We start from the raw sequence: 23,175 nt of genomic DNA, 5'->3' as shown, positions 1-23,175 counted from the left end.
CCTATTAGAGATACCGAAATGCTTAAAGATGGAAGGGCTGAGATAAAACCCACTCTTTCTTTTTGATTTGGTGGTGTCTTGCGGGGGCTTTTCTCTTATTCCTCCCCACCCGTCTCCCTATCTCTTCCCTCTCCCTCTCCTTCTGAAGCAGAGTCATCAATCTCATGGTCCAGTAGAATCCATCTCATCATGGCTGCTTTTCCACACCTCCTCCTCCCTCTCCATCACTCCCTCCTTCTCCACTTCAGCGCGTGCTAGATCCATTGTTATGTGTCTCACTGCCTCCACCTCCCTCATTTGTTTCTATCTCACTCTCTATCCTTCTTATTTTGTCTTACTTCAAGTTTTTCATTTTTAATCCCCATGTTGCCTTCACTTTCCTCCGTGTCATTTCCTCTCTCCCTCATCACAGCTTGCCTTTAACTTATTGACAGTTTCTCTCCCCATCACTCAATCTCCACTTCTCCTCTCTACGGCAAAATCACTAAATCATCATATTCATTCCTTTACCTCGCTTACCCTCATCCTGTTTGCAGATCAGCTTGCTTCACCTCCGCTGTGTCCCGAGGAGGTTCAATTGGTCTTGTAATCCTGCAGAACTACTGCATGCTCATCTTTTCTGTAGCCTAGGATAACCTCCATCCTGGTTTGGCCATGCACCTCACGAAACCTGTAGAGCTAACTTCCTCTCCGAGCAAATTGAAAAGTTTGGCAGTTTCCTGTCGTGTCATCAGCGGGGTTTATCTCTCAAGAACAGCTGAGCATGGGATCATATTTTTTAAATTAGCATCGAGTAATGTTAATTTAGAAGAAACACATTAAGCATGGCTGAAGCAGACATCGTGCTTATTCAGTCAAAAATGACTTGGAACAGTATGTTGTCTGCGTTAACATGATTAAACTAAACTGTACCAGAGGCAACAACGCACTGTGAATCTTGTGAGTGTTTCTACATTAATATAGCATAATGTCAATGTGTACCTACAGTATGAATCTGTTGTCAAAACAATCCAGTTAGGGTTGGGGTTAGTAGAGTAAAAATAGTTTAAAACACATACATAGCTTTAAGGTACATATCTAATCAGATAATGCCTTACTTTCATATTTAGACATACCATTTATCACAAAAAGATGTCTTAATTCAACCGGTGGAGTTTTATTGTGATCCATTAGTTTAACACTTGTAGTATCTTCTCTAGTGTCATACAGAAAATGATTTAATTACTCCTACTGGAGGTCACAATAACTACCCTGCTGATAAAAAGGCAGTAAGACACGCTGATTAAATGATAACTCCTAAATACCATATTGCAGTGAAATAAGGCATTGGCGTGTGAAAAAAAACATAAAAGCACAATTATGATTAACACCCTAACAGGGTTTAATGCTAATAATCTGAACTGGTTGTCATGACAGCACAGTGGTAGGACATGTAAGGGGAGGAATGCAGTCCCCCCCCCTGGGGAGTCAGGTCACTGAAGCCTGGATTGGAATGTTGATCAGACACAAAAAGCAATTTTAAGACATCACCTTGGGCTTTGTGATGGGAAATTGTGTTGGGTATTTTCATTACTTCTGACGTGTTATTGACAAAATGATGAATCGGTTTGGGGGAATTGCAACAGACATATTAAAATCTAAATTAACTTTAGCAAGTAGTCAAAGTTAAAAGATACTGAACTTTTGGATTTCACTGCATGTAGCTCCAACCAACAAAATGACCCCTTCTGAATATTGATCGCTATTACTTCTCCAGTGTGTTGTTGGTGTTGAAATACACGGAAACCTTTGTCTTTACTCACATTGATGTTGGGCTCAGAGCCATGCTATGATAACAGCTACTAGATAGTTTCCTTTTGTCATGGTTACCTCCCCTGCTAGCTGTCATCTGATTGGTAGCAAGTCTAAAGGTCCGGAGCAATCGATGTCAAAGTTGGAAGAAGTTTGAGCGGTACACAAGTTTGTATCTATTCATAAAAACACAACGGCAGTGCAGAGTAGCTTTACTCCTAACATTATAATGCTTTTGACTTGATTAAGTATTATTTACTCTGTACAATTGGTGTTGTGGAAAATCAAAAGCAGTACCTTGTTATCACTTTACAAATCAATAACAGATTTGATTATACCGCAGTATTTCTGCTTGTTTGACAGACTCTTACAATCATGTGCAGAATCCAACGACCTCCAAAAGATGGAGCGTTCGCTGAAAAGGCTACAGAGATGTGGGAGTGTCGTTTAACGCTGCACCACATAATTGATTGCAGTCATCAATGCAGCGTGGAGTGACCTTGCTCGCGGGGGGGTGGATGACTGTGTGTGTGTGTGTGTGTGTGTGTGTGTGTGTGTGTGTGTGTGTGTGTGTGTGTGTGTGTGAGAGAGTCAGTGATGAAGGCTTGGAGGAGAACAACACAAAGCAGGGTGGTTTAATAGACTGTGATGTCTGCTGTCTGCTGCATCGGAGGAACATGAGCATGGAGGGCAGACACACCTGAAGGTAAATAGATCATATTCTCACCGTTGACGTGTTACATTCCCCCCGCGCCTGTTTGAATATTACACACTTAATGATTGGCGGAGGGGAACAGGATGTAGGCAGCCTCCACTACTCGCTGCTGATTTAAGCAAAGCTGTCAGGACGTTTTGTGTTTTGCATTATGATGTGGTAATTGAAAGCGAGGCGTTACCTGTGAGTATCATTCAGGAAAAAAACAGCAACAAATAAATAGATAATGGGAATAATTGCTTTCTTTGTTTGAGGGTGGGAATATATTATATTCATCAAACACACTGACTCCAGGGTATGTGACATTGTCTTAGAGTGCCTGCGTATGCTTTCTGATTACTGAACAAACCGCAGCTTCCCCCGAGGCAGAGACTCAAACACTTTCCCCTCAAACGCTAACACAACACACACTCCCAGGCCGATGAGAGATACAGTATGAAAGCAGTGATACTGGAGGCATGAGGATGTGAATAATATACAGAATTTGAACTGCCAATTGGGGTTTCTGCAGCTTTTTTGCTATCGATTTAAAGTACGCAAGCTAGAAATGTAAACATATCAAAACACACGCTTGAGAGAACCTTTTTTAGCAGATAGACCAGCACTCTATCTCCTGCTGCTCAACATGTGATAAGCTCAACAGGAGGTCTTTAATTATCAGCCACAAAAAAACAAAACGCTCTTCTTTGCGATGTTTGATCCTCTTTCCCTCCAATCTCCTGCCAACTCTAAAACCCATTATTTCGGCTTCTAAAGAGGAATTACTGCGTGAGGAATTTAACGGCAATGGGCAAATTGGTTCGCATCCCACCTAATATATGAGGGAGACAATTAAAATGTCAGGGATGGGAGGCTCCCAGTGTGGCTTCGCTCTGCTTTTGTTTCCTGGATAATAAAAAGAGTGGATGATTGTTGTGGAGCAGTACAGTATATGACAGGATGGACACTGTGGGCTTAGTGCAAAGCCTTTGAATGCAAAAGCAGCTTAGGAGTGACAGAGGAAATGGGATATCAATAGCGGCCAACAGATTGGGCTGCAGTACAGAAGCATGATGCTCCATCCCCACTTCAGTGTTGACTTCAGCCCAAACTCATATCAGTCTGCGGCCAGGAAGAGCCTCCAGGAAACGTTGGTTTTAACTCAGCACGGATGCCTCAAAAGGCTTTACTGAAAGTTTGAAGTCAGTTTACCAGACGCTGCTTCCTGTGTGGTGAGTTATGATTCCCACCCAGCTGCTGCTCCACACAGGTGAGAGAATGATGCGTAGGCAGGAAGAGGTCTTATGCAGCTGCGTTCCATAATTTCTCAGTTTCCTCAAGCAAAGATGCATCGGGTGTGTTTCTCAGAGTCATTGACCTGGATGAGAGTCTGCTGGGTGTTGCTGAGAGGCTTCTCACCGGCCGGACATGTGCTCCGACTGCTAAACTGCCTCATAAATTGGAAATGACAACTTGATTCATGCAGGTAATACATTTTGCTGTCCGGCTGGGTGACATTGCCGTTATACAATATTCCAGCTCGGAGCTGCATGGAGGCAAGTGATGCTCCCAGAAGAGAATTATGGTAATGCCACTGAAGCATACTCAGCACCCAAAATGAAACATTATGTGGCAACAGCTGGTGGGGACCAACGCTTGACTTACAAAAAGAAAAGGAAAGGTGTTGCTGCTGATTTGGGAGAATTAGCAGGTACTAACCTTCAGAGAGAGTGTTATAGTATTGATGAAATGTATCAGCTGTAGTCTAGGGAGCACTGGCCTGTGGCAAAAGCATTACCTTTTTTAAACTTTTACATTATCTCGGGTATAATTTTGCTGAGCACACACTCTCAGCTGTGGGCTGCCTCACATTCATACAACTCAAACATAGAGTATGAAAACTCTGACCATGTTCAAATGTAAACTTTAACCACTTCATTTTGTATGATATGTGCTCATTCTAGCCTTATTATATAAACAATTCAGGTTCAGTGCACTTCAAAGTAGTCACCAGAACACATTTGGCTGCATGCAAAGCAGTCTGGGAGTCCACCAACACTTTATGTCCGACATCACAAAGGTCTAACGATCAAATATAATTGCCCATGTGTTTCAGTGACTATTCAACTGACAAGGCCTCAATCAGACATCCCCTCTGCTTCCATACGTTATGAACCCAGCCACAAGATGGTTTGAGAGAAAACAGAAAAGTGAGACAAATATGATTGAAACTTCTCTTGGGGCTGCAGGTTGTTTTCCACGTGCAGTGAAGCATATCCATCAGCCCCTTTGGACTTTAGCAAGACAAATCAACCAGAACCAACATAAAACAGTGTTAATGAAGTTTAAAGCTCGATAAGGAGCATCGTACATTTCCATTCTGAGACTCAGGCTGAAGTCTCATTTGTTTGAATAAGGCTAATCACTCGACATGATCTTCTTTATCTAAATCCATCCTCCTGATAAATGAGTTGTCAATCTCACAATCTTTCCTTTAGGATTAGACAGTCAATCATATCAGAGCATCTGTAATGAGGTGTCTCTGGGAGCGTGAACACATGCAGAGGAACCTTTGTGAGAGTCTGAAAAACAAACGAAGAAGGCGATCGATAGAGCCTGCAGAGGAAGTTAGACACGTCATGTAGCTCCAACCTCTCAAATGAGTCCACTGTTTTCATTTAAACACTTTACGACCTCTTTCTTTCTTCTTGTTCTCTCCCTTTCACTTGCACATTGACCTTAAACCGGTGGAAGTGTCTACAGCACCTTCAGCACTTAAAGGGGCAGCAGCGGGTCTCTGATGAGCTTGTAAATTCTCCGCTATTGATCCGGCTCTGGAGAGGCTCTCAGGGGGTGTCTGTCATTTTATTTTCCTTTTGTTGTGTCTGTCAGCAAAGCAATGACTCACACTTCCATAATACCGTGTGAGTATAATATCCTTAGGACAAAGACTTCCATCAAAAGCACCAAATCTAAGCCACACACAAAAAACATGAAAAAAGGTAATAAAAAGTGAGTGACAGTGAATAACAGACTGATAGAAAGATAGAAGGGCGGCTTGAATTATTCAAAGCTAGACTAACATTACAGTTCTCCCGTCATGCTCCTCTGTCCATATGGCAGCGGTTTCTATGGGGATGAAAAGACCCTAGAGTAGCAGACACTAAGCGAATTGCATACAAATTATGATATTCATATGAAGTGTTTCATTCCAAAAAATGAGGCAACCGCTAATCAGAAACAGAAAGTGATGAGATGAGTAATGTCTCATTTTGAACACGAACGTGTAATTTTGGTACTTAGATGATGCAATTAGACCACTTGTAAGCAGCCCACCCTCTCTACTTTGAGGATAATGAATGGTGAATTGAGGCATAATTTAACAACAATCTGACGGAATTGTAGTGTAGTGTTGTTTTAAGGATATTTTGAAACAGTTAGAAAACAACATCTACTCTTCCCTAAGTGGAATGGAGCCACTCTGAGTTTTTATATGGACTGATTTAATGAAAGGAAATCACTTACTACTACTACTACTACTACTACTACTACTACTACTACTACTACTACTACTACTACTACTACTACTACTACTACTACTACTACTACTACTACTACTACTACTACTACTACTACTACTACTACTACTACTACTACTACTACTACTACTACTACTACTACTACTACTACTACTACTACTACTACTACTACTACTACTACTACTACTACTACTACTACTACTACTACTACTACTACTACTACTACTACTACTACTACTACTACTACTACTACTACTACTACTACTACTACTACTACTACTACTACTACTACTACTACTACTACTACTACTACTACTACTACTACTACTACTACTACTACTACTACTACTACTACTACTACTACTACTACTACTACTACTACTACTACTACTACTACTACTACTACTACTACTACTACTACTACTACTACTACTACTACTACTACTAACGGGTGACGCAGTGGTCTGTGCATCTGATCATCAGATCAAGGGGGGTGCTGGGGAACTCCAGTTCGAAACCCGCTCCTGCCGCCACTGCGTCAGGCCGTTGTGTCCTTGGGCAAGACACTTCACCCGGATTTGCTCCTGTGGGCAATGTCCACAGTACATGTATGATATCAATGTGTACTTGTAAAAGCGCCTCGATGACTTCGAGGCGTGAAGATGGACGGTGTGGTGCAGTGCGCTGTGCAATGATCATCAGATCAAGGTCTGCGTCTGTAAAGCCGTTGTGTCCTTGGGCAAGACACTTCACCTGAACTTGCTCCTGTGGGTATTGTCCACAGTGACCATTGCATGTATAAAAAATATGTGTAATGTGTATTTGTAAAGCGCTTTGAGCATCTGGAAAAGAGCTATAATAAATGTAAGTAATTATTACTAATACTACTACTACTACTACTACTACTACATTGCTTAGTCGACTGCACCTTGGTCAATGAAAGAACCATCTTTGAGTTCCGGGTAGTGAAAGAGTGTATGTGCACATACACTGAACACACCTCACCCTCACTCCCTTGTTTCAGTGACAGGTGTGTGGCTGGTAATGAAAAGGCCACATGCTCCTGCTGTGTTCTGTAGGGACCTGCCTGCACAGTTAGAAAGCTCAGTAGTTGAGCTCCAATCAAATTCCACTAATTAACTTCTGGACGTCAGAACAGACGCATGCATTTCCACACGTAGGAAAACACCTGGAGGGAGCTGATGGAGACAGACGATGAGCTTTAGTCTGAACATAAGTGCGGTGCTGCTGCCCAGTGGCACTGTTCCTCCATTGTGTGTGTGTGTGTGTGTGTGTGTGTGTGTGTGTGTGTGTGTGTGTGTGTGTGTGTGTGTGTGTGTGTGTGTGTGTGTGTGTGTGTGGGGGTTATCAGGTACATATCAGAGCCGGCAGACGGAACAGCGTGGAACAGGCTGAACACATCCCGTTATATCTGCTCCTGTCCAGATAACACCAGTGACTCCAGGCAAAGCTGATGGAGGGTGGAGGGGGGAGGCTGGGCGGGGGGGCACACGATGCAGGGACAATGCAGGCAGGAACTCACAGGTCCTTTATCTAACACGTGCTCGCTTGCAGGAGTCCTCAACTATCTCCATGTTTTTGTGTTTAAGTACTCGTGTACATTTTTTTTAGACCCATGTGAACCAGAGAGTTGACTTGATGCCAGAGGAATGGTCCTGTGGTAATTACCCTGTCTCCTAGCCTGTCCACCACACACACACACACACACACACACACACACACACACACACACACACACACACACACACACACACACACACACACACACACACACACACACACACACACACACACACACACACACACACACACACACACAACACACACACACACACACACACACACACACACACACACACACACACACACACACACACACACACACACACACACACACACACACACACACACACACACACACACACACACACACACACACACACACACACACACACACACACACACACACACACACTGCTAGAATGCAGTGTTTCCACAGCTGATTTGTCTTATACACTCTGTCCAGGAAGTAGGAATAACTAAACATATTTTTATATTTTGACATTCACTCCTACCACTGTGCATACAAATGGGAAACCACAAAAGGTATACAGTGCATTCTCTCTGTCGCTTTGGATGTGCAACATTAAAATAACTGAAATATATATATATATATAACTAAATGAGTTATTCTGCAGATCTGGGATCAGCTTTTGTTTTCCTCATTAATGCAACCTGCAGCTACACACTGAAATGAGGTGCTAATGAACCACTACTGTATTTGACACATTCAAGTAACAGCTCAACTTCCCTTCACACCTTATTAGCACACTTGCTTCTGCTGATTCGGGACTATCAAGTTCCTACACTTCAAATATTGATATTATAATCCTTAAAGTTTAACTGAGAGTCTTCTGAAAGAGGCGTGATGCTCAGCAAGGTCCTTTCTATAAAGAGAACACCCCTATTGGTTGAACTACAACAAACAGCTGATTAATTGATTAGTCATGGCTGGACTATTATCAGCTGAGGTCAAACATTATCCAGCTTCTCAGGTAAAAGGATTTGTTTTTGTAGCCTTAGGAAAGGGAAAACCCCAAAAAGCCTAACAGGGCATCTTTAATGTAATTGTATGGTTGTGTCTTCTGCTCCTCACATTTCTCAAATAATCCCGTCTTCAAATACTTTCCCGAGGAGTCTAAATGTCTTTTGGCAGTCATAAATCAAAGCTAAAAGGTTGATGATTACATTTTTCCCATTTTAAATAAAAATCCTCTCTCCTAATCCAACTCATGTCCCTGATACTTTGTAAAATCCACGATAATGTACTATTCACAAAACCAATTTCAAAGACTGTAAATCCATCTGGTGTTTACATTACAATTCTAACTTAACATGAATATGAGATTTTCATATCTCCTACATGAGGACTACAAATAAATAATCCAGACAAATGGCAGCCAGTGGATGTCAGGGGAGATGAATATGAATGCCTGCACACACACACACAGACGTGCACAGGCTTCACTATCCTGCAGAAATCACAGCGGGCACTTAAGCCGCTCTGCTGTGTGTGTGGATGGCGTGATAGCCCGGGGCTCTCTGAGGTGAGTCGGCTATCTGCAGCAGCAGGGGGTCCGGTCAGGGGGCTGCGGTGATCGCTGTGCCCTCGGTTAATAAATGATTCCACCTGTCGCACACGCTTAACTCCACAGAGGTGAGACGTGGGAGAAGGCATGTCTGCACTGTATATATGCTGTGAGGGAAAAAGAGCACAGTGAATACCTGGCACAAATACACACTGTGCTTTTCATTGTTCTGTCAGCCTGTCAGACACAGTTTGCCTTAAAATAACATCAGCATACACACAGCGATTCTCTCAACGTTCAACCTCTGGCACACACATACACTGGCTGGAGGAGTATTCAGAGTAGCATTAACCGTAGACTGTGCTTTTGTTTTGTGTCGGGACAGCCCAGGGGAGGATTTGGTAAAGTATGCAATGTGTGTCAGGCTTATAGGAGGCCCCAGGGAAGTGAGGCTAATACGGAGGAGTCTAATGCAGTGATTTGTCTCCAAAAATACACATAGCTCTGCCCCTCATCACAATATGTCACAGTGCAGATCTCCCAAGCTGCCACTATAATATCCCATTTATAGAGTGGTGCAGGGATGGCACATTTTTGTAGGCCGACCTGGAAATTAGCATCTCAAGGGGGTTCTCAACAAAAAACAATGGGATGTTTCTGTTAGATTTCTGTATTTTGCCCACATTTATGACACTATGATATATAGGAAAAGGATCATCTCCACTTATTAAGTAAGGGTAAATGCAATCGCAGAACTAAAAAGGCTAACGTTAGGCAATAAAGGAACTACAGCATGGTCACATGGCTACGCGCCACCACTGCTAAGCTAAATGCAGCTAATGTTTGGCATGATGACGTTTAGTAGTCTAGTGGGGTTCACCAATAAAACGTGAAAATCTCTTCAGCTGTGGTGGGCGGTGGTGGCGAAGTCGATAGGGACTTGGCTTGGCAACTGGAAGGTCACCAGTTCAAGTCCCGTCAAGACCAAGTGCTACCGAGGTGTCCCTGAGCAAGGCACCGTTCCCCACACTGCTCCCGGGCGCCGTTCAAAATGGCAGCACACTGCTCCTAACACTAGGATGGGTCAAATGCAGAGAAACAATTTCCCCACGAGGGAGTCAAATGCTAACTCATTTCTGGGTTTAAGGACTCATTTCTGCACCACTCCATTACACTAAACACATTGGAAATGGGGTTCTATCATCTGAAAAAGAAAAAAAATGACCAAGGCTACAAGCTCTTAATAATATATTGTTAACATTTCTTTTAAATATAAGCGCAAAAATGCCCTGAGAAATACCCGGAAATGTTCTTTACATGTTGCAGTTCTGAAAAATATCTTGTGTTGTGTGTGTGTGTGTCAATAAATGTGTGTTTCAGAGCCGACACAAAGGTAGGTGGGAGGGCTATGCATGTTAACTTATGTGTTTGTCTGTTGTACAATATTTAAGAGGTGTATGGTATAACACTGTGTCTGTTACCGTGGTGACTGCCTCACAGAGAGCGTGAGTGGATAGAAAGCTATGTGCATCTTTAAGGAAGGGAAACGATCTCCTCCAGCAGCAGCAGGAGCATTCTTCCGGGCTGATGAATATTTAAATGCCTCCGCAGAGGACTTGACAAGGTTAACTGGTGTGGATACTGGCTGACTGCCCCCCCCCCCCCCCAGCCCACTGTCTGCATTTCTCAATGTGCTATAATGAGAGCTTTTCCAACATTTCCCCTCCAGGACAGGCTTTGATAGAGCAGACATCGATACAAAGAGGAAGAAGAAAACACATTGGAGCTGAAGGAGAGATGAGGGGCAGAGTAATAGGGAAATCATAAGAACACGGTCTCAAAATAACCACAATATGTCTGCAGTTTAATAGGTAGTGACTCAACCATTATGTTGCCAAGTGCTGAGACTCCAGGTTGCAGACCTTGTAAATAAAACACCAATTAGATGACTTAACAACTCTTTAAAGTATTTCTCTAATTAGGATTAAGGAGATTTTCCGTGGAAAGGTGGAAAAGTCCTCTTCAAGGACTTCAATAAGACTGTTTACAAGTTAGTGTGATGGGGCTAAGGCGCTGAATCTTACATTTTACATGTTGGATGAATGGGGAGAAAAACAATATTCTTACCCTATCCGAACAGATAGATCTGAATAAATATGAATTACATCACATATTATATTATTGGTTGTTTGAGATCTACGCAATGGATTCATAGTGAAAAGAAAGTGCCTTTTTTTCTAAATTAACAAGGATATCTGAGGATTTGGAGAAAAAAGATCATAGGGGGAAAAAAGTACTGTTGTTCTGGATAAACATGTTAATTATTACACAAATTATAATGGAAGCAACAAATGATATCCCAAGAGTTCCCAAGAGTCTCATTTACTTGAGAGCTGGAAATTCAATGGAAACCAGAGCCCAGTCTGCTCTGATTGGTTAGCTGGCCATCTCTGTTGTGATTGGTCACCCGCTTGGAAATGTCCCGCCCCTTAGCCTATCAGGTCAAATGTGTTAGATACACCTTCACAACCCATAGAACACACTACAGGAAAGTGATAATAAAGCATAATCGAGAGAGGCCATTGCTGAAAACACTGGATCCCACGGACTCATCATAATGCACTGCTAATAAAAACACGTCATCTTATGTCAACCCTAAAGCAAATAAGTGCTTTTCCTGGGATTGTCAGGCATCTCAGTAGACAAGGAGAGAGCAGAGCTAATTTTCATGAAAATGTGTCTCTTAATTGGGAGATACTTATCTCAGTATTCAGAAAACCAGAGCAGAAAAGTGTGTTTGGAATTCTAAGAAAATAATAAGGTGGTTAAATCAGAATAAAAGGGCACATTTTTTCCGTAACTGAATGCTTTATGCCTCTGTAGAGATCAGACGTCTGGCTGTCAATCATAATAAAGCTCAAGAAGTGGTTCCTGTATCTCATGTGAGATAGCCGGCTGCCGAGCACAGACGGCAGACATGACTCTACTGCCGTCTGTGCTCAAACACACCATTAAACCGTTTGAAAAATGCAGCACTAAACTGAACTTTGAGAAGACGTTGACAGCGTTGCATGTCTTTTGTTAATGGTGGTCCTAAAAACACGTTTGTTAAATCATGTTTTAGCTTTTCTGCATTTTGCATGGAATGAATCTATTAAAACGTCAGGCTGGGTTTGTATGATCGATATGACGATGAAGTGTGTGAACTCAGAACACATTAATGATCCGATCACATGGACTTCCTAAGCCGCCAGCATGTTTAATCTAAATTTAATTCACTAACAGCAGAATGATTGAATTATTAATTTAGTTCACAATAAATCCCACGGGGCATGAATGAATTATTAATTGCGATGAGAAAAATTAAAAGAGCCACAATGTTTACACTCTCCTCCCTTCAGCAACGAGAAGGAATATCATAATACAACAATGGCCAACAGGAGTGTGTGTGTGTGTGTGTGTGCACGTGTCACTTCACGTTGAGTGTGTCAGCGCTGACAGGAAGTGATTCAGTAGCAGACTCACTGTTTATGATGGCTGTCAGACGGAGATCCATCTGTGTGATTAGACACCGGGCCGATCGATCTGAGTGAGTGTGTGTGTGTGTGTGGATTTGTAACAACATTGACATTCAAGTATAGTGTGTGCTGGGATGGAGTTGAAGTATACTAGGGCTGCACCATTAATCAAAAGGTCATCAATATCGCAATATGGAGTAGTGCAATACCCAGAATGCACGAGCACAATATTTGTTTGTCATGTGTTTGCACCCACCAGCCACCGTACAGATCCTCTTGAACCACGATTAAAAAGTGATGCATCTCTCAAATATCCCGAGTCATCACATTCAAAATAATTACAATTAGGTATTTTTCAAAATTGTGCAGCTCTACAATATACCCTTAATTGTATTCTTCTTAAAATAAAAAAAGGAATAAAAAGCAGATTGCACTTAATTAGATGTCATTATAATGAGCTAAAATCAGCACATCAAAGAAAACATTAACACAAGTATCCTTGACTGACAAAATACAGAAAGTAGTGCCTTCAAGCATCCTCAGCTTGTTTGTTTTTCACTTGCTCCCATCCTTGACCAACTTTAAAATGCCCTTCGTCAAAAAGGATCCTTCAGCTCCTTGGAGACTTCACTTTGAAAAAGAAAAAAAGGGCTAGACTGGAGGGGCTCTACTTCTCTCAGCATCTCTGATCAGACCCTCTCTGTTTGTTGGCCTCACAGTTAGCCTCTAATCGTGTTGTGATGGCTGGAGGAGTGCGTTCTGCCCTGTTGGTCAGAAAGCTTGACCATGAGTCCATGATTCATTTTCTCACATTATTTATCTCTCTCCACTCCAGACTCATTGGGCTCACCTGCCGGCTCTCTGCAGGAACACAGAGGTCTGGAGATTGTCGGCCATTAGCACTCGCACTGGAGTACTTGCAATTCTGACGGTTACGAAACCGCAACATGACGTAAATGCTAATATCTGTAGCTCTTATGAGATCCACTCTTCCTGCTTGCCATTCGCAATAAAAGCCTCACAGTTACACAACCAGTATGTCATTGTCCAGTTTCAACTTCTAACAATACGACGTTGCGGTCAGTTGTTGTTGTTGTCGCATCGGAAAGAAGTACAATAAATAAAACATTCCTCCCGTGTTCTCCCCTCTAGGTAGGAACAACTTCTGTCTAAAGAAGAGAAACCTTTCTAGGGCCTAAGGCCATTTCTCCCCCCCCACTCCCCCCCCCCACCTTCATCTTGTCCTGATATACCCACTGAAGATGAGGGAGGCAGGAGTCACACAGTCCACAAAGAGACTGTCTCCCGTCCTTCACTACAGCGACCATCACACGTCCATTTGAATGAAGCGAGTCAAACAGTTACCCTGACAACACTCTCTGCTACTACTTGACTCTGTGAAAAAGACTGGTTTGGTTTGCACTTGGGGGAAAAAAGTTTCAATTAAGTTGGACGTGTTTTCACCTTGTCAGTCTATCTAAAGTATAGGTCAGGAGGCAGGGGAGACTCAAGCTCTGCTTTTCACCGACCCCCCTATGTAGCCGCAAATTCATGTTCTGTGTCTGCCCTTGAAGCAGGACGCCTGATAGCTGTCAGAATCAGAACTTTTCAGTTGGAGCACGGATGCAATGTGGATGGTTGGATTGAATAAACAGTCGGCTAGGACTTGTTTGACTTTAAAAATGCACTGGGACAAATCTATATAAACAAAGTATAGCAGCGACTTGAAATCAACAAGTTAAAAACGTGGACTCCCCGTTCTGCATAATGAAAACAGGTCGATTTGTTTTTCTGTAGGGGCTTCGCTAATATTAAAAGGACTGTTTGGATTTGCACAATCCGTCCCGCCAGTGTAGCCGTGTTTTTTTAAATGCGTATTTTCTACCTTCCATTTGTTTCAGCTGTTTAAACCAACTAGCAGAGACTTGCTCAACAGACACAATGCAACACGTCCGCACTGGTTTATCTCAAAGCGAAGCCCCTTTCACACTGCAATTACCGAGACATTACCTCAAGGAGCTGTATGTGAGAATACAATCCCAAATCATTCAGACCGGATATCAAACAGACTTAACCCTGCCAGATACTTTTAAATCTGTCTAATGTCCGATTAGTGTAAGAGAGCGACTTAAATGACGTTTAACCAGAGGAAAACAAACCACCAAGGCTACTACACACACATTATATAGTCTAATTAAGTCATCAAACATGTAATGAAACATGTTATATCTAATAATCTATCTAATTTAATTCTGCCTTATCTGAGCAACAACCAAAAAGTGCTTTATTTGTTGCCATTCAATAACAGGGCCTCCATTGTGTCTTCTATTAAATGACTAATTAACAACACCCATAGTCAATGTAAGGGTTTCTCATCATCTTACGATCAATTTAATTAGGCTAATTGCTATTTGCTACAGTGCACATTGTAATCATGTCATTTAATTAAGTGAAGATGTAGTAGATGAACTCGCGGTGAGAATCGTAAAAGTGAAGAGATAATCTGAGCGCTATATTCAAGCGTGATGGAGTTTAAACAACAGGAGAGACGAGACACATCTATTCATAATTAAATGTCACCGAAATGTGGAATAAGAGCGCTAGTTCTGATAATGTTGAAGGAGTCTTTCGTTTCATACAATACGTTTGTGTGATAGCAAATTGTCCTATAAGACAGCTGTTGATGTGAAACTTTAAATTGGATTCTTATCTCCTTTAAATCAGAAAGAACACCCACTGCACGGGATAAGAGATATGCTGCTGCCACTGCCATTTCATTCACTACTAAAAGACATCTATACCTCAAATATGGCCAAGTTGCTGAGATATGCAAGATCCTTAGTTCCCAACTTTTAACTAGGAAGAGTGGCTTTCCAGAACTATCCTCTAAGGGGCTTTGCAGGCGCAAATTAACAAGGCAACATAGTAGATATGCATTTATCTCTGTCTCTCTTGGTCCTAACTTCAATCTGTTTTGGTCGTAACAGAGCAAAGCGCAGACATTTATCATTCAAGTAAACATGACACTAAGTGTAAATCATGAAGCTGTAAATGCGGTTTCAGAGTGAAATGTTTACCGACTGTTAAACTTGATCGTCTCGTGATTCATCCGGAGATGTTGGAGTGTACTCAGTGTGTTGACTGTCAGCTTTTACAGCGGGCGTTAAGCACCTGCTTTCTGTTCAAACTTGACGTTGCTACAATGCACATTTGCATCATGTGCTCTTGTGGTTTGAGTGCCTGAGAAGAGTTTATGGGATGTGGATCAGGTCGTACATCTGAGAGAGAGACAGACACTAAGGTTACAACCACCTTTATGTAACACTGAGAGTCAGAGAACGAGCTATACAGTATCTCCAGCCAGATCATCATTTGGACAAATCTAAAAAGAACATTACAAGCTCTAGGGCAGGGGTGGCCAACCAGTCAGAGGTTAAGAGCCATTTTTTAAATATTTTACTGCAAAGAGCCACATCAAACACACAGTCACTGATACCGCTTGTTTCAGTTTTTTGTTTTCTGGAGACAAGATTTCAACCACGTCACTGATGCATTTTTGTGGCATTGGGATATATATTTTTTCAATCCTCTGGAGCAGAGAGAGGAGCTGTGGATTATTGGTATTGATTAATGCATCAGTGTTTCTTAGGGTCAAAAACACTAAACTCACAACTTAAAATGAAAGCGTTTAGTTTATTTAATAAAAGAGCACATGTTCAATGTGAAAAGTGACAGTAGTTATAGATTATTTGCAATTTGGTGCTATGTATATATTCAAAAATAATAATAATTATATATATTTTTTAGGGCCGGGACTTTAACGCGTTAATTAAGATTAATTAATTACACAAAAATTAACGCGTTAAAAAAATTAACGCATTTTAATCGCACTTATTTTTGCACCGCGGAACGTTTCTCACTGGATGAGTTTCAGGCGTACCGATTATACTGGAGCACCAACTAACGTTCATGACTTCAGACAACAACAAACCACAGTGAACAACAGTGGGAAATGTTGTTTTAAAAAACGGACGGATGGAAGCGTTGATAAGAGCACGGTTGTGTGCAAATTATGCAAAAAGGAATTCGCATATCACCGCAGCACATCAAGCCTCAAGTATCACCTCAATGCAAAACATATAGCAGCTAGCGTGGACGTTAGCCTCTTTTATCGCGTTCACACCATACAGTCTATGGTTCACACCAAAAAGAGCCGGTACTAAAATTAGTTCATGAGAACCTTTTTACCCCCACGAAAGTCCCTGCTAGAGAGCAGAGAGCTGCTAGAGAGCAGGGACTTTCGTACGGCTCTCTTGTGAGAAAAGAGCTATATTTCTGATTGGCTGGGCGGATTACAAACCACGCCCCGTAAAACTCCCAAAAAGTTTGGTGAAGCCGCCATTTTATTATCCTCGCATTAGCATTATTAGCATTAGCATTAGCCCAGCGCAGAAACGCAGAGAGACTAACTTATGGCAACACAAAATAAAACATGGGAGCGGTGGAGATGAGGAGGTGTCGGCGTTCTGGCGATTTACTCGGAAGGCTGCTGGGACTCCCAGCAGCTTCTACTGAAGCCAGTCCCCAACTCCGGGGACTTCCGGCCGGGGACTTTGGGCGGCAGTATACGCCGTGAAGTGGTTTGCGGCCTGCCAGTAAACCCAAAGCAGAAGAAGAAGAAGTGACGTCAGCGGCTTCATTTGTTCTCATGAACTAAGTTCTCATGAACCTTTGTGGGAAAAGTACTGCGGTGTGAATGCGCCTAATGGTATACTAAAATCCATGTGAAAAAAATTGCTTCTCACTGTTCTCAGGTCAAATATTTATATGCGATTAAAAATGCGATTAATTTCGATTAATTAATTACAAAGCCTCTAATTAATTAGATTAATTTTTTTAATCGAGTCCCGGCCCTAATATTTTTTAAACACCTTGAATTCCAGGGGGGGAGCGGGGCTCCGTTGGCGGGGCGCAGCGCCCCTCCAAGACAATGGTAGGGGGAACACTGGATAGTGTTTAATCAACGATAGGTTTCCCCCCCTCAAAGGTGATTGGTTCACTGCATCACAGGTATTATTGTGATTGGCTCTTGGGCCACATCAAAATTAGACGCGCTGTCATCCTCTCATACTGACTCCTGACACCACACATACACACGTAGGGAGAGCCGGGACGAAAGTAACACGGGACGAAAGTAACACGGGACGAAAGTAACGGAGCGATTTTATCCGAGCCCAAACAACTTTGACCGGCCAAATTACGTCAGAATTATCAGCATTCAATACTTAACTATCAGGTTTAACTGTCAGGAGTAGCTAGCTAGTGTTGTCACGATACCAACATTTTGTTTTCGATACCAAGTCAAGAATTGCGATTCCGATTCTTTTTCGATACTTTTCTTAAAAAAAGGGAAACAGTCTTAAATGTAATTATTGTGCTTTATTTCACACCAGAACCAGAACCATAACACAAACTTTTAAACAATGAGAACAATAAATAAAATAAATGACAATAATTCGTATTAAATAAAATTAATAAATGTCTTACAGACGGGCCTCGTGGTGTCCGTAGGCTTGTCCTCACTGTCAGAGATATAGCTAAAATACTTCCAAATGTCGCTTCTGGCGTCTTTTTTGTCAACAAGCCGAGGCGCAGCGGCAGTTGCACTCCCACTTGCAGCCATGCTTCTCGTTTTCTTACATGCTCTGGCAGCTAGCGCGTGCATGAGAGAGGGGAGGGACTTAGAGCGTGCTTGAGAGGGGAGGGACTTAGAACGTGCTTGAGAGGGGAGGGACTTAGAACGTGCTTGAGAGGGGCGGGACTGCAGGCACTGCTGCAGTGCAGGGAGTGAAAGCAGAGCGCTGAACACACACGGCTCTTATTAAACGGCGCTTTCTCACCGGAGTACTTTCCCCCGTCATTCTTAAAGTACCGATACTAATGAAACGGAGGAATAGTAACGTTTTTAACGGCAGGGTATCGCGGTACCTTTCAAGTATCGGTACACCGTGCAACACTAGTCAGGAGTCAGTGTCTCTCCCCCAAACTCACACATATACAATTCGATATGAACTGAAGAGCCGCATGAAACTAGGCAAAGAGCCGCATGCGGCTCGAGAGCCGCGGGTTGGCCACCCCTGCTCTAGGGAATTGTGGGTAATATCGTTATGAAATCACGGAGCTGTACAATCTAAGAGAAAGTGAGCAGCAGACACCCAATCTCTACACACACACACACACACACACACACACACACACACACACACACACACACACACACACACACACACACACACACACACACACACACACACACACACACACACACACACACACACACACACACACACACACACACACACACACACACACACACACACACACACACACACACACACACACACACACACACACAGGATTGCTTTCCATTCTAAATGACCGTGAATACAACAATGATCCGATTGATTATAAATCAGATGTATTGTTTCCGAGTGGATACGAAGTTAAGATACACTTCAGCATGTTGAGGATTTATTTATGGTTGGGCTTTGTGTGTGTGCCCAGAATGTCTTCACAGCTCAAGCCACACAACAATACTTTTTCTTTCATTTTGTACGGCACACAATGTATTTCAAGTGTTTTGTCATTAAGTGCATGCGTTGATTTTGAAGCTCTTCTGCAGTTGTTTAAGTATACCTGTCATTATTTCTTAATTATGGGATATAAGTAAAATATTAATAAAAGTGCCATCACTAAAACAAATATTTATAGGGTGAATTTAATAGTTCCAATAATATTGTGTATTTTTCTATAATACAAAAAAATGATACAAATGCAATCGTGCGCTAGTGTCTCTTCTGCTTTGGTGTCTCCTTTACAAAATGCAGAAGTGTACATATTCATTAATAAAATGGCATGTCTATGACAGGAGTGTCAGCCCCCAACAGAGGGACCCCGAACACATCGAGCCTGAACCCCCCGCTGTGAGCAGCAGCTCTATTTAACAGAACAGTGACAGATTTATAGGGTTTGTAAAATGAATTACAATAAATTAGCATTTTCAAATGATTGTCCTTCGGGATCATTAGGATTATACATTACTTTGATGATATTTGATTAAATGAAATTACGGAAAGGAGTTTAGCAAATGTACATTTCATATTTTAAACATTAACCTAATTCTCCGTTGATCAATTTAGGTTTTTGACAACATCATTTGGCTATAAAAACACTTGACATTATATATTATTTTGTATCTCTGACATTCATCAACAGTAATTGCCTCTTGTAGCTATTAGCGTGCAAATTAGCATATTATGTGATGGAGGGAGGCGTCATGAACTAATAGCACCAAGTAAACATAACATGTAACCGGAGCAAACAGCCCTTTGTGTTGGAGATTGAATATCCATCAACGTGAAGTATTGACACATCATTTTATGGGTCTGTTTAACTGTAATTGGGTTGGAGAAACACGCAGTAGGTAAATACATATGTTCCCTTTCCTGTAGTGTGTTATGGGTTTTGTGCAAGTCAATGGTCTGCAAAGGCTAAAATCCCTGTGTTCCCTCAGGGGGGGGGGGTTACTGTTTCTTCAACAAAGTTACGTTTAAAAGCACAGAGTCTTAAGTCCCGCCCGCAGTGTGGAGGATGTGATGTAGGCTGTGATCAACACTTCTGATATCCACCAGCACTTCTCACTTCTGTTGTCTTGCTTTCTCTCTTTTTAGCTTTCTTGGCTTCCAGATTTGAGATGAGATGAAACTTTAATGATGCCCGTGTGGAAATTGGGTCGATGGAGCCGCAAACAAGAACCGGAGAACACGAGAGCCAAAGCAGGTCCTGTAAACATACGGCGACATGTTAAACATGAGGACGGTTCTCGCGCTAAAGGAAAGGTAAATCTTTCTATACTGTACAGCCAGGGCTTGGAGATATTCTCGAAGGAATATCAATAAGACGGCTAAGAGTTTTATATAAGGGAACGCAACTATGTGACCTTCAGAAATGTGTTCTCTTTGTCCTCCTTTTATAAGAAGTCGATAAGTACGTGATAGGATAAGGGGCGGGACATCTCTCGGAAGTTGACCAGTCACAACAGAGCCAGCCAGCTAACGAATCAGAGCAGGCTGGGCTCTGGTTTCAGACAGAGGGTGAAAAGAGGTGCTGAATATGAAAGCTTTTTGAACATTAAAGCATGGAGACATGTCACAGTAGAAGCACAAAATACAAATATGAACCTGAAAATGAGAATGATATGACCTCTTTAACATGTAATCTGATTAAGTATTTTTGTATGCATCTGTAAGGGAATACTTTATCGTTTTAAAAAAATTCTAATGATGTAATATCCATATCCATTACTCCCCAAGCCTGCATACAGCCTTATTCCCCACCACCCAAACAGTGGTGTTGTCTGTTTTCCTGTAAATCTCTCCTCCAGTGAGCATTCAAGCTTATTTTCTGTCTCGGTCGTCAAACACACCGTAATAACGGGAATAAATCACCACCGTGGTTTCGAGCAGAAGCCACATTCGATATTGCGTACTGCAGTGGCTGATCAATTAAAGATTCAGTAAGAAGCTGAGCAGAGTTACTTCACCGTGACGGTCTCCAATGTTTGGCCTTCAGATTGAAACACTTCACGACGCTGTGGAACCCGTGAATAGAGCCCAATAATGTTTCTGAGCTTTGAACTGTACATTTTATTGAATGCAAGACACTTTCTCCTCGAGCAAAGCAGGCAGAGCGATGCTGAAGGTGCCGAGCATTCAACGCTTTCATTCCAAAGCCAAGGTGGTCTTCTTTTGGAAATGTTCAGGGTCTATCAAGCTTTTCAGAAATCACAAATGATCCGTTTTTGGGACCGAGAGAGAAAACATTGTAATGTTGTTGATTCAAGAAACAACCTGTTAGAAGCTGCAGGAGATTGCCTTCAGGCGGAAACACAAGTTATGGAGAAAACACTGACCTTGTGTGGGATGAATGTACAAATACCAAAGGGCTGAAAACACTTATACTGTGAGGTTTGCTTCTGTTCAAACCAAAAACACTAACTTTTATACACTTCCACAAGCTGATTAATGCAAATCCTGGGTTCATTATTTATTTTAAATAGAGCTGATTGATTACTTGATTATAGGTTGTATTCAAATTCTAATTGGGCTGTCGGAAATTATAACAGGCCCTGAAGTGCTGCTTATTTTGAAGTCTCCCTTTACAGCTCATTTCAACCCAAATGAAAGCAGTTGTTGTATCCATCCACTCCAACAGTGACAACAACAGCAGCATCTTACTCAGTCGCTCAGTAACTACCTCTTGTTTATTTTGAATTGTGTATTTGCACCTTATCTACTGTAGATAACCAGCCCAGTGTGTGCAGATGTGGACATGTTTTTTCTTTCGGTCGGCCTTATCACACGCTGCAGGCACATACAGTACATACTGTGCTTGTTGTTACTATCGCAGTCATCACCTGGATGTTGTTTATATGGGGGGGGGGGGGGGGGGGGGGGGGGGGGGGGGGAGTCCAGATAGCATGTGATCCATTCATTCACTCAGTCATTCATTCGTGAAAGATATGAGACAACAATTCCCGTTTTTAACAAATGTCTTATTCCAGCACTAGCTTAATGCCATACTAGTAACATTGATTTAAGTAAAGTTACACACACACACACACGCTCGTAAAGACACAGTTGGCGAATGAGCCTACTGCCAGAAATGAGTGACAATGGTGATGCAAAACACATTATCCTGCAGCCACGGTAATAATAATAATGATGACTCTCCAATGTGGGACCAATTAGCAAGACTGTAATGATCTGAATGTGCAATTAGATTTAATTACATGATAGGGACACGAGAAAATATATATGATTATCTCTTAACCGCGGTCCTGTTTCTGAATGCTACACGTTTATATTCTGGTGGCGGTGAAGAGGAAGGCCAGCACTCCAAATGTAGCCGCCGCTGGAGCCTTTTCAGAGACAGAATGCAGGCACGGGGGTTTGGGCGCATCATGGAGAGAGCGTTTGGCTCACAGCGCTGCGTGTGTGCCGGCTGGACAGCAGACGTGTTCAGATTTTTGGACAACAGTTCTACATCCACCCACTATGGCTGATTATTCTCCTGCATGCAGTATGTTGCTGTTCTCTGGTCGTAGTAGCTTAGATATACAGTCCAAACCCTCCAGACCCGTGTGAGATGCAGCCTGGAGTCTTTTAGTGTGAGCGTCCAGTTAGTAGGAGCTGTCAGCTGGGCTTTAAGTGTGGGAAATAAAACAGGTGAGCCGCCTTACAGTCACTCTTATTATTCTATTCTGGAATAGTGGAGTTTCTTTCTCAAAATCACCTTTTTCATTGTTATTCTCCAAGCGCTTTAAAAACAACTGTTCACCTATCTGGTCCCCGACATTAACTGTAGAAACCATAACATTGATTATTATATTTAAAAAAACAACAGTGCAAGAGTTTGTGTGCTCCAAGGTAAGCTTCAAATGTTAGCATGTTCAGCTCATTTGT

At 42.2% G+C, this 23,175-nt stretch overlaps 1 protein-coding gene across 2 annotated transcripts in view; it reads right to left on the bottom strand.

Moving 5' to 3' along the window:
* LOC117546728 (beta-1,3-galactosyltransferase 1-like) overlaps positions 1–23,175 on the bottom strand; it is a 73,195-nt gene that overhangs the window by 2,883 nt on the left and 47,137 nt on the right. The window lies entirely within an intron of this gene.

This window comes from Gymnodraco acuticeps, unplaced genomic scaffold (assembly GCF_902827175.1).
Source record: "Gymnodraco acuticeps unplaced genomic scaffold, fGymAcu1.1, whole genome shotgun sequence".
NCBI lineage: Eukaryota > Metazoa > Chordata > Actinopteri > Perciformes > Bathydraconidae > Gymnodraco > Gymnodraco acuticeps.
The sequence above is the reverse complement of the archived record's forward strand: the minus strand, read 5'-3'. Positions and strand labels throughout refer to the sequence as shown.